This window comes from Pteronotus mesoamericanus, unplaced genomic scaffold (assembly GCF_021234165.1).
Source record: "Pteronotus mesoamericanus isolate MK-2021 breed Mesoamerican mustached bat unplaced genomic scaffold, CSHL_Meso_final contig_50, whole genome shotgun sequence".
Lineage (NCBI taxonomy): Eukaryota > Metazoa > Chordata > Mammalia > Chiroptera > Mormoopidae > Pteronotus > Pteronotus mesoamericanus.
This window is the reverse complement of record NW_026555186.1, coordinates 27,068,897-27,081,662: the sequence shown is the minus strand read 5'-3', so window position 1 is coordinate 27,081,662 and position 12,766 is coordinate 27,068,897. Positions and strand designations below refer to the sequence as shown.

Here is a 12,766-nt window from a genome sequence, read left to right as displayed (position 1 = left end):
GTGCAAGTTATGCCAACAAATGGATATCTTGGAGCAGCTGGTCTCAAGTTCTTCTAAGGCCTACAACTTTCTCTCACCACCCCCTGTTCATGCTGAAATGCATGCTGCCTACATGCCTTTGTGAAACCGCCTTTTTTTTTTTTTGTAGCCATGGAGGCATGCATGTTTATAAATTTTTTTCTTCACTACTCAATTACGAAAAGGGAATACATATGAGTAAAAATGTTGAAGATTACAGGAAAACCATACTGCATTAAAAAATAACTGTTTGATGTGTTGACATGACTTTATCATGCAAGTTACAGAAATCTCTGTGATTCTGGGCTTGGTTGGGGGTGGGAGGGTGGTAGCTGCTCACCAGGGTCTGGCACTTCCTCTAATTGTCTGTTCATTTGCCAGCAGTTACACTCACCCACTTCTGTTTCCAGCATTGGGGAGGGGAAGGAGGGATGGAAATCTCAGAGTGAAGGGACATACCAGTTCCAGCCATATTGCCTGATCAATTGATCAATAGGGTTTTTTGAAGACAAATAGATAGGCTCTTTTCATGATAATAGGCATTGTTTAGAAGACAAAGGATTTGAAGCTTCTTTTTGGTCTGGAAACATTAGCAAGCATTTTCTGTTTTGCTTCTTTGAGCCTATGGCACCATTATTTAGTTTAGTTTTTATCCTATGAAATTGCCTTCAAATTAATTATAACAATACTTTACATCTGCATTCCACTTTCTAGTTTCCACATTTTCTGAGAAGTTCAGTACTCCAGTGAGCAAGACTTAATTGGAGCCAGAAGAGAAGGTATGTTTATTTTATTGTTGTAGACACGTAAATCAACTTGTCCAGGGTCATAAGGCAAATTGGTGGCTCTGTGGGAACTAGATCCCAAGTCTCCTGACCCCTAGTACAGAGTTCTAGGCAGAGTTTCTGCCTAAGAAGACAGCACTTAATGATTGTCATTAACTAGTGGTATCCTTCATGAAGATGGTTCCATCTGTGGTTGAAGTAGGAGGTATCTTGAATTTTCTTAAGTAGACACTCACATGGTGGCAGTGTTCATTTGTCAGAATAGCATCTGTTTTCTATGACATCTGTCATTCCTACTTTGCCTGTTGGATTTTCTGGATAATCCACAGCCTTTGCTGAAAAGGAGCCTGCACACAACCCATTTCTGGAGCCTCTGCAGTCTGCCCATGGCACCCATGTTGGCTAAAGGTAGCTGGCTACTTTGAGTTGCTTGAAGCTGTGCTTCCAGGCACCTGGGAAGGGCATCCTTGGCCTTGCAGCACGCATGTGACCTAGCACTCTGTTCAGAAGCTGCCCAGTTACTGCTGCCCTCTCTGCCCCAGCTCAGCTCCAGATGAGGTGCTCAGGGTTGGGCTCTGCTCCTCTACTGATAGGCTTCATTGCAGAAACTTCTGGTATTGCTGATGTATTGGTTCAAATTCTGAAAACTTCAGAGGTGAGCTGGTTTAAAAGGGTAACTGTGGAACGTCTCAATTTTGCCCACCTATAAAAACAGTAGTTTTTCTGCTTTTGACTACTGTGAGGAGCTTGAAATTGGATTTAATGATACAACCACCAAAAGGATGTGCTAGCTTTCGTAAAGGTGCAGAGTAGAAAAGACCATCATTAGTTTTCAAACAACCAGCACATTTTATTTTTCCCCGTCTCCCGGTTGCCAGAGTTTAGTAAGAATGTCCAAGGATATATATGGTTTCTTTGCAATTTAAGTCAATCGCTAGTTAATTGATGTACAAGCCTCTTTGGAAAGAGCTCTTCCTCTTGGCTTTTAGACATGTGCCCTGGTTCTCTGCTTCAGGGAAAATTTCTAATCAGGCATGACTTATCTTAAGCTCTGCTCAATCTCCATTTCAGAGGCTTCTTCTCCACTTTCTATATTTTCCTTCACTCCAATCATAGGCTCCGTTCCTCCTAGCTGCTCACGATTATTTGCTGTGCAGCCAAAGTTTGGCCTGCCTTTGAAAGCATCTCTGGGCCATTACTGGACATATTTCCCTCTCAGAATTCACCTGACTCCTCTTCTTAGCATTCCTTCCCTTTCTGTTTATGATAAACAGTAATTTCCCTTTAAAAAGTAGTCATTGGAATTATTACTATCATCATTACCACATCACCACCATTTTCCCCTAACATGTATTGAACACCTACTCTTCGCCAAGCTCTGAGGACACACAAAAAGATAAAAAGAATTTCTGCCTTGGGACAGTTTACAGTCTGAATTTAGGAATGTAAACGTGATTTGTAACTAATAGAGTCCTGTCTTACTTCTAGAATAAAACGCTTACATACATTTCCATAGGGGAATTATAGAAATATGGTGTCTTGGCCAAAAAGTCTGTTTAGTTTTTTCTGTAAGATAAAAGACATATTTTTCATTTTCATCAATAACTATCAACATGGATATTTTGAGTATGTCTGCTCTCTCCCACGTGGTAGAATGTTGATTGTTCTCAGTTAATGTCTTGATTTGATCACTATCAACTTCAACTGGTATATTTGACTATGGAGCATCATCAAATGAGAAAACCTCTAGCACAAAACTTTGCAAACCACTTTTGATGTGCTTGATCAGCCATAGCACCTTCTCCATACACTGCACAAAATTTTTTTGTGTTACATTTGCGTTTTTACCTTTTTTGAAATAAAAAAACATAACATGCTGAAAATGTTGCATTCTTTCTTCCATCTTTAATATTAAAATTGCTAAACAAAAATTCACTAATTTTGATAAGCTTTTTTAAAAAAAAATGCTTGCCGATATGACCGCTCTCGCAATACAACCTAACAAAATTATTTTGAATGAAGTTAAAGACAACTAAGCACTACTAGAGCCATCATATGGAAAAAAACCCAAACTTTTTGGCCAATCTGATACTTTTGATAGGTGAGTGGGGAGATATTCAGAAGAGGTGGGAACCTTTAAAATCATATCACATCAGTGCTCGCTTCAGCAGCACATACAGTAAGATTGGACCGATACGAAGAAGGTTAGCATGGCTTCTGAGCAAGGATGACTCGTGAATTTGTGAAGTGTTCCATATTTTTGAAGCATAATTGGTAGAAACAAAATAGACAGGGGGATGTTAAGAATAGCATAGGAAATGGAGAAGCCAAAGAATTTACACGCACGACCCATGGACATGTGCTAAAGGAGGGATCGTTGGAGGGAAGGGGGTACTTGGTGGAGGGAGGCAAAGGGGGAAAAATTGGGAGAACTGTAATTAGCATAATCAAGAAAATATACTTAAAAATAAAATAAAAAAATGAAATCTTATCACATTAATGAGTGTTTACAAAAGCCTACCTTTTATCTCTTCTCTGTCACTCCTTCCTGAGGACCCCGTAGTCATGACAGACAACAAAACCACGTGGAATCAGCTTGCGGGTGGGCTTGTCTGTTGCCGAGGAGATTCTGTGGAAGTTGTCGAAGTTCATTCTAAATTTCTTTTGTTGAGCCCAGAGCACAGCGGAAGTGATGTACATGACTGTCAGACCAGAACCTCTGCCAAGCAGAGGCAAGATACAACAAGACACACAAAAGCAGAAATCTTTCTGTTTCTGTAACATTTCCAGCTGGAAAACAAATCAGAGCCACACATTCCAGCTACACTTAGGAAGCACTGAAATATCCAAGTAGTAATCACCTAGGTATGCTAACTGCAGCTCAAAATAATTCTGGGGTTGCCAGTGCCATATGCCTTGTAGGCTTCCAATTAACTCTGCTTACTCCTTTCTTTTCTCCAAGGTCCAATTATTGGGGAAATTCATCGTGTCTACCCAGATCCCACCCCCAGCCATTCAGAGACAGGTTGTTACACGTCAAAAAGTCTGACCATTAACAATAATCCACTAAGCCAATAAAATGCAGGCACTGGAAAAGTTTAGCCCTTGAAGCATGGATGAAAGACTCAAGGTTTATGAATGTGCTATTTTAGTGCTTAAGCCTTAGAAGAGACCCAAGAAAAGGATGACCACAAATTTCAGTTTCACTAGGATGCCCCATTAGTTATTAATATCACCTCTTTTCTCTTAAAAGTGCTCCATTTGGATCATAAATTCCATGGTTATTTTGCCTTAAAGATTATCCAGTCCATCTTTTAGTTTGGTTCAAATTTAACACAGAAGTTACTTTTCAGATGCTTCCTCCTCCCAAACAAGTGGTCTTCTGTTGGCTGTTTACATTATTGGTGATAGGGTGCACTCTACTTTGCAACGAAAGTTAATTGTTTTATGTCAAAATCTTCCTTCCCCTAGTCTCTCCCTTTCATCCTAGTCCCATCCTTAGCAACAGTACAGAGGAAATTTCTTCTCTCTTTCACAAAATATTTTCCATGTTGGTGTCCTTATGGTGTATTTTTAAAGAACATACTCATGTGTACTTAGATTACTTTTTCCAACATTTGAAATTTCAAAAAGCCTTATGTAACTTTGGACTCATATATCTTAAAGAATAAAGCAAGAATTTTGTTAGGCTTACTCACAGAACCCTTAAGTGGAAATCATGCTCATTTGTTTTGGGATTGTGGATAAAAGATAATTTAGGAGTTACTGACAAAGTAACAATGCCAGCATCCTTAGTTTCTGTTTCTTTATAACTTTTATTATTTTATTCTTGCAGGTCAATTATAGTATCTGTAGAATTTTACAGGAAGAAAATGAACATGGTATGAAGAAATGAGTCTCTCGTTAAACTCTATTCTAAGTTAATGGCAAAAGTAGGGTTCATATGCCTTGTTTTTGAAATAATTTAATTTTTTATGATGATAAAAATAATACAGGGTGATCATTGGAGACTTAGAACATCTTGAAAAATAAAGAAAAATTCTTACTTATAATTCCACAATCAGAGATAATATCCCTGTTAATATATTTGGTACGCAGTAATCCTTCCTTGTCCACTATTTTGTTTTCTGCAGTTTTAGGTACCCAAGCTCAACTGCAGTTTGAAAATATTACATAGAAAATTCCAGAAACAATTTTTCAGTTTTAAATTGCATGACACCCTGAGAAATGTGATAAAATCTTGCGCCCTCATGCTCCATCCTGCCTGGAAGGCGAATTGTCCTTTTGTCCAGCATCTCCACGAGGTATCCATTCCCCACCCATTAGCCACTTAGTAGCTGTCTTAATTATCAGGTTGACCATTACAGTTTCGAAGTGCTTGTCTTCAAAGAACCCTTATTTTACTTAGTAATGGCCCCAAAGTGCAAGAATAGTGATGCTGGCAATTCGGACATGCCAGAGAGAGGCCATGAAGTGCTTCCTTTGAGTGAAAAGGGATGTACATATTGGAAGAAGCATATCTGTGGTTTTAGGCATCCACTGAGGATTTTGGAATGTATTGCCTGTGGATAGAGAGACTACTATATATCTTTTAATTCTTTTTTCCTATGCTTATATACTTAATAATTACATAATTAAAAAATGAGGATATCAATTGATATTTTTTTCTCTATTACTGTTATATTAATATTATATAAATAATTATTTGCCAACATAAAAAACTATATAATCTGGTTTTAATAGTTGCAAAATAATGTATGCATTATATATTTTCCTAAAGATTCTTCTATTTTAGACATTTAGATTGTTTTTAACTTCATTAATGCTGTAGGACACATCCAGGAATTCTTGTCAATCCGACTTACTCCCTTAGGATAGACACCTATGAATGGAAATTCTGCTTAAAGAATTATATTTGTCTATTTGGGCTGCCATAACAAAAAACCATGGATTGGGTAGCTTAAACAACAGAAATTTATTTTGTCACAGTTCTAGAAACTGGAAGTCCTAGGTCAAGCAGTTGGTTGATTTCTTTCCCTGTGAGAGCTCTTTTCCTGGCTGTGTCCTCACATGGCAGGGAGGACTCTGGCGTCTCTTCCTCCTCTTATAAGGACACCAGCTCTACTGGGTGAAGGCCCCTTCCTTCTGACCTCATTTAACCCTTATCTCCTCACAGGCCCTGTCTCCAAATACAGTCACAGTGGGGATTAGGGCTTCAAACATATTAATTGGGAGGGGACACAAACGTTTAATCCATGGCAAGAATATAAACCCTTTCATCTTCTTGATCTACACATATCAGATATAAGGTTGAACCCGTCTGCAGTTCTGTAGGTGAGGTGGAGAGAGCCCCTTTCAGCACTTTCTTCTCAAAGCAGAGCTTTATTGTGTAAAAAATAATCTACAGTAATCTGTTCTTAGAAAAATTGTAGCTCATTGTTCTAATTTGGGTTTCTTTAATTCCTGATAATATTTTTCATATGTTTATATGCTGTTCATAATTCTTATTTCATAAATTAACCCTTTATGATTTTCTATAGGAGAAGTTTACATCTATCGCATCCAAATCACACTTGTGCTCATTGTTTTGGTCCTACTGTGTTTTGGTCTTGTCTTGGTCACACCTATGATTTGTAGATTGAATTTCCTTTCTTTGTCTTCTACACAGACCATCTATTATTTTTGTCTTAAAAAACTTTATTTAAATTAAAAAAACACATTTTCTTGCACCTTTTTCTTCCCCTGTATTCTGGGAGAGCTTTTCAAGTTTGCTCAACTGGTCACTAATTTGATTTCCCATCATCTATGTTACTGTCTTCAATGATGACTTTATTTCTCAGATTGTAATTTCAGCCTCCTTACCATCTTTGAATTCATCATGTTATCTTTTCATTTCATCACGTTCTTTCAGTTCAGCTTTTTGGCTTTTTGCTCCTGTTTCAGAGAGGCTATGTATTCTTAGATCTTATTGAAGATACCAAAATATTTCATGATATTTTCTCTTATTTTCAATAGTAAATCATTTTCAAAGGTGTGTTCATCTTCTCGATCTTTAGGATATTGCTTCCTTTCTTTTGAGCTTGGCACTTTTTCACGGGGCTTGTATTAGTTTATTGTTTACTAATCCTTAGATTAGGCAGGTTCCCTCTGGATTCAAGGTTTGCCAGGAGGCAGATTTTGTGACTCTGTTGTACAGAACTGACATCTTCTCACACCACCGCTTGATTCCTTGACACTTTGAAACAGGGATTTCACAAAAATTTACAACTCCAGCATGCACAGCTGTTAGATTTCCTAGTCTTTTTTTTTTTTTCCTTGCCGAGATAGTTCAGTGTCAGGGCTGCGACACCCCCAAGGATGCTCATTGTTTTCAGTCCAGAGATGTGATAGAGAATGTGGACAGAATGGGAAGAGTGGGAGAGGAGAAGAGGGACAACAGATGATTGTCATTTTATTCTGTTGCCTTAGAGACACTCGTAAATAGGAGGACAGTTATCCACTTTTTCGTTTAGCATTGCCTGGGCCTTTGAGACAGGGCAGACAGTGGAGAAGGACCAGGAGCCACCTACTTTCCTTTGTCCTGTGTGGGCTTCTGTGCTTCAGGACAGCAACAACAGCCTGGCCACTCACTCTTTCCCTGAATCGCCTTCCATTCTTTCCATATTTTGGCAATTCAGTTCTCATTTTTGTGCTATTTTTGAGTTTCATTTTTTAAAAAATGTGTAGTCATATATATGTTTAGTGGAAAATCGGGAAAAGCTGAGGCAAGGACTGCTGGCCAGTGACTATTTTAAACCAGAAGTTTTTCACATTATATTTTTAAAGATTTTATTTATTTGTTTTTAGAGAGAGGGAAAGGGAGGGAGAAAAGAGAAGAAGAGAAACATTGATGTGTGAAAGAAACATTGACCGGTTGCTTCTTGCATGTGCCCCAGTGGGGGACCTGGACCAAACCCTGACTGGGAATCAAACCAGCGACCTTTTGCTTTGCAGGATGGTGTTCAGCTAACTGAGCCACACTGGTCAGAGCCATGTTATTATTTTTTACTTAACATTTCCTTCCAGATACTGAACTTGTATGAATATGTCTTGATGGCAGTCAGCATCAGAATCATTTTTGACACTTCATTCCCCCACTTATCAATTGCTAAGGTTTTTGCCATCTTTTTTGCCTGTGTCATTGCCTGGGTCCTCCACCACCTATGCCCAACCTACCTAACCAGTCCAACACCTTTACATTTGTGCCCTTACCTCCCACTAACCTGAATGGCTCACCATTTCCAAATGTGTTCTGTATTTTCCTGCTTCTACACCTTTACTAAGTTATTTTTCCTCCTGGCACTTCCCTCTCTTCCCTCCCTCCCTTCTTTCCTTCCTTCCTTCCTTCCTTCCTCTCTCTTTCTTTTTCTTGCAATCTTATCCATCCTCTAGCCCCCATTAAAATGCGGTCTTCTTTATGAGGCCTGAATGCAATCTGTTCTTTAGCTAAACCTTGACATCTAGATCATTTAATTAATATATTCTTGCTTGTTGGAATTTGTATGTGCATACATGTGCCTATACTACCTGCTCTCTTTCTTTCTAGATTGTAAGTTATTCTATCTTGATAAGCCTTAGTGTCCTGAACAATAGAATGAGTATGATATTAGTGCTTAGCACATACATTGAGGCATTGTTAAATGGATAATGCATCCAGAGTGCTAAGAGTAGAGCTTGACACACAGTAAGCACTCAGTAAATATTGGGGGAATAAATGAACACATGATTCTTCTGATTTCCTACCTTGATCACATATTATTTCAAACGTAAGACATAAACTTTGCTAAATTTGCAAGGCTCTCAGTACCAGTTGCAGTTTACATTTTTCTTGAGCCCTGCCAGAAAGTTTAGGGGCAATGAGGGAATGATCAAATGTAATGACTATTAGTAAAAACCACAGGCACTGAACAGCTGGATAATGTGAACAGACAAGTTCAGCTGAATCTCCAGAAGAGCATCAATCATAAGATGATGGCAGTTTTTTGGGAAAGTGAAGAGATGCTTGAAAAGAGGCCAGAGTGCAGAATAAAATGATCTTAGAGCTGGATTTCCAAAACCAAAGTCCCCTTCATGCCCAATACCCTTTGGAAGAATGGCAAATTTATGTGTAAATAGATCTCTTTGTTTTCTTGAGATCCATAGGAAATTGGAGAGTTTTGTTTGTTTTATTTAAGTTTTTTTTTTCTTTTTTGAGCAGCTTAATAATAGAAATTGCCTTAGGGATGAGGTCTGCCATCGCTTTTCCTTGCAATACTGTTCTCCCTAAGGGGCAGTGCCGCCGGCTTCCAGAGTGAATATTGCAAAAGCCACTAATAATGGTCCTTCTCAGGTAACATTTTCTGGTATAAAATATCTTGGCTTAATATAGTCTAAATACACTGAAGTGTAATGTGGTCAACATGATAACTTTCTGACATACAATGCTAATTGTCTTTACTCCTGTCTTGGTTTCTATGGTATCAGAGGTCCAGAATGAGTCAAGATGATAAATCTTGTATTAAGGCAATGTAGAAGCCACCGCGGTGCTGTGCAGGATTTATAGCCTCCTGTTTTCCACAGGAGAGGAAACATGAGGTACTATAAAGCACAAAGTAATGAGAAGCCTGGATGGGGAGTCAGCATCCAGTCCTAATATTTGAGGAGGGTGGAGCCAACAGCACCTGGGCCCAGCATTCAACCACTTATCAATAAATTAAAAGGAATTGGATCACAGAATCTTTAGGAGTCCCTCTAAGTAGACTTTCCAATTCTAAGATTTCTTCTCACTGGAGAGGAGTGTGTCATGACAGTTAGGTCTCTGGAATCAGCAGGCTTGGTTTTGAATCTTGACTAAACCCTTTTGTAACTGAGCTCTTAGGCTGTTTCTACTACTTACTCTGGTCCAGTTTCCTTATCTATAAAATGGGAATAGTAATAATCCCTCCTGTATTAGTTTGGGATACGCAGCTGGTGTTGATTCAGCTGCTCAACAGTCTTACTGGGGACCCAGGTTCTTACTGACAACTTCACTGTCTTTAATTTTCATCTTCATATTTGTTGCCTCGTCTTGCAAGTCAGCTGTGGTCTCTTAATGCTGTGTCTTCACTTATAGTGGGAAGCAGGGGGTGGCAATGGGAGATGATAGCAGGATTAAAAAGAAAAGGATGCATAGGGAGAAGGTCAATGTTTCAGGACTGGTTCTTCCTTCTCTCCAAAAAGGAAAATCTTTTGCCAAAGCTCTCAATGATTTCCTCTTATATATCATTGGCCAGAACAGGGTCACAGGTCCCTTATCTGTGAGGGAAGCTGTAAGTCTTTCACAGCTTCTGTAGTTCGTAGCAGTTGAAGGAGGAGGGGTTGGGATGCTTTCAAGCCGTTAGCACCTGCGTGCCACATTGCCCCATGGTGATGTCAGGATGTCACTCAGGATAGTGGTTAATGCTGGTTGAGCACTTAGCACAGAGCCTTACCCAGCTTGTTAACTGTTAGCTATTATTCTTAAAAACCTATTTTTCTTCCCCTTGCATCTGGTTCAGCCTCATCACAGTGATTGCCAACTCTACATAGTATGCGAGTCCAGAATCGCTGCTGCCTGGTATCAGACTGTTATTGCCTGGTCTCCTTTATAGTAATGCATCGCTCTCCTGGGTTTGCTTTGCTTACGCCAGCGTTAGTGTGTTGCCCGGGAGCATTCACATCACATATTTGTGAAAGGGAAGCTAAGGGGCAGAGCAGACTGAGGATTTTCCTGGACAAGGTGTTCTGCTTGGCCAAAGGCCCTGTCTGACAAAGCTGCCTTGCTTTGCACAGTGCTGCCTTCTACCCTGGCTCTAGCAGTTTGGACCAGAGGACAGTGCCTGACTGCAGTGAAGTTTCTGCCCAATAAGAAAGCTTCACACTGGGTAGCAATTAATTGGCCTAATCAGCTCCTTCAGGGTCTTAGAGTCACTCTTTGAATGCAAGATTTTAGAGTTGTACAGAAGCTGAGGAGGGCACACAGAGGGGACAAGTAAGCAGGTGCCATGAGGAACAGAAGCCGTGAGTCAGTGGGTGCTATGTGGGAGGGAACAGGTCTTAGCAGAAGCTGCAGCCCCTGAACAGAGAGTGACTGGGTTATCATGACGGGCGCAGCAGCCCTAATTGGGAGGCACAAGAAGACCAGACCCCTGGAGCTGCTTCCCCCGACAGCCCTCTCCAGGCTGTTGGAGCTACTTTCCCATTGTGTCCTGGCTGGGCCACCGCCTTCCTCACTCCCCCTGTTCCCCTATAGTCACCCTTCACCCTGGGGTAGCTTGTGAAGGTCTCCAATCTTGGTAATGAAAGAAGCAGCGGACTCACAAAGAAATCCAGCTAATTTAGGCAGAAGACTGTGCCGGTCTGTTCCTAAACGAGTGAGAGAGAGGGAGGCTGGTGTGCAGGCCTCTGCACCCACCTCCCACACCAGCTGCCATTTGGAAGCAGCCACTGTCATGGTGGGAGAAACCCACCCAAGGGCTGGCTGAGAGGCTGTTTTGGGCAGCCACGGGCTCCTCAGCCTGGGCCCTCAGGCCCTGGGCCCATTCGCTCGCTGACCGAGGAGTCTTTTCGGAGGGGAATTCAGGGAAGCCTGCTTTGTCACCAGACACTGACTCCATCCATGTATGTAATCCTAGCTAGGCTGTAGCTTGTGTAATTCAATGGTTTGATTAACTTTTTATTGTGTGATACTGGAAGAGGTGAAGAAACAACAGGTTTTTGGCTGTACCCTCTGGCCTGTTCTGTTCTGTCTTGTTGGCTTCAAGGATTTCACGAAACTTTGTGCTGGTGCCAACTTTCTCTCCCTGGGTGTTTTTCACAAGCAGCATCCTGCTTTCCATGTGTATCTCTGAGGATCCGCAGGAAGTGGGACGGGGACCTAATCCTTCCGTTGCCGGAGTGTGGGTGGGGTGCTGGAGGTTCGCGTGAAATCCCTCCAAGGGCCCCACAGGTGGCAGAATTGAGTGCTCCTGCCCCCTGCTCCTCCTCCTCTCTCCCCAGGAGAAAGGGCTGTATTTGCTTGATTGGAACGACCTCGTTATGTCTGGCAGCTCCGACACAAGTTAACACAGCTCTGAAAACCAGTTTCCCTGACATCTTGGCTCCACAGAGTTCCTAGTATGGAATTGTTAAGCCACATTTCCACTTCGTTTCCAGGCATGTGTCTTCTTTATTTATTAACTTGAAGGTTCTGCCATTTCTTATAGAGCTCCCATCCTTCTGTTATTTATCGTCGACAGATTTTCCCCGCTTTCTTTTCAGCTTTAACCGAACTCCAATAAAACCCCCTGGCTTGTGAACATTAAGTTAGGAAATGTTTCCTGCTTGGGGACCCTCCCTGGGAAGCCCCACCAGCTTCTTGGTCCCCCACCTTCACGGGCTGAGTAAGTCTTGCAGTGTGTGGGTGGTGGGCTACAGGAGTGGGGGCTCGTTTTAGTCTGACATCTGGGGTTAAAGTCTAAATGCGTTTTCCCTTAGAAACAATATTGTTCATGAAAGTCAGAAAGCCCACTTTTCCCCTCAAGGAACTATACTGTGGGCCCTTAAACAACATGGGTGGGAACTGTGCAGGTTCACTTATAACATGGATTTTTTAATCCGTAAATACCTGTTCTATTTCCCAGTTGGGAATCGGGATGAGGAGGGCTGAATGTATGCATTGATTTATATCATTTTATATAAGGGACGTAAGCATCTGTGGGTTTTGGTATGGGGGGGGGCGTGTCCTGGAACCAATTCCCAAAGGGAGGTCAAAGTTTTGGGAGAGTCAAAATGTATACTCCTATGTTCTGACTCTGTGGGGGCTGACACTCCTAACCCCCCACAGTGTTCAGGGGTCAACTATACCTTACAGTTTAAGTGATATCAGATATTTAGAACTGGCCAGACAGGGGAATCACACTGATGTGCTCTCCAACCCTGCCTGCATC

General features: G+C 41.1%; 1 non-coding gene across 1 annotated transcript; it reads left to right on the top strand.

Annotated features, from left to right (window-relative positions):
• The first annotated feature begins 2,958 nt into the window (after nucleotides 1-2,958).
• On the top strand, nucleotides 2,959-3,065 carry LOC129074764 (U6 spliceosomal RNA). Its single transcript, XR_008529571.1, has one exon. It is a non-coding gene; the product is annotated as a U6 spliceosomal RNA (small nuclear RNA).
• The last annotated feature ends 9,701 nt before the right edge of the window (nucleotides 3,066-12,766 follow it).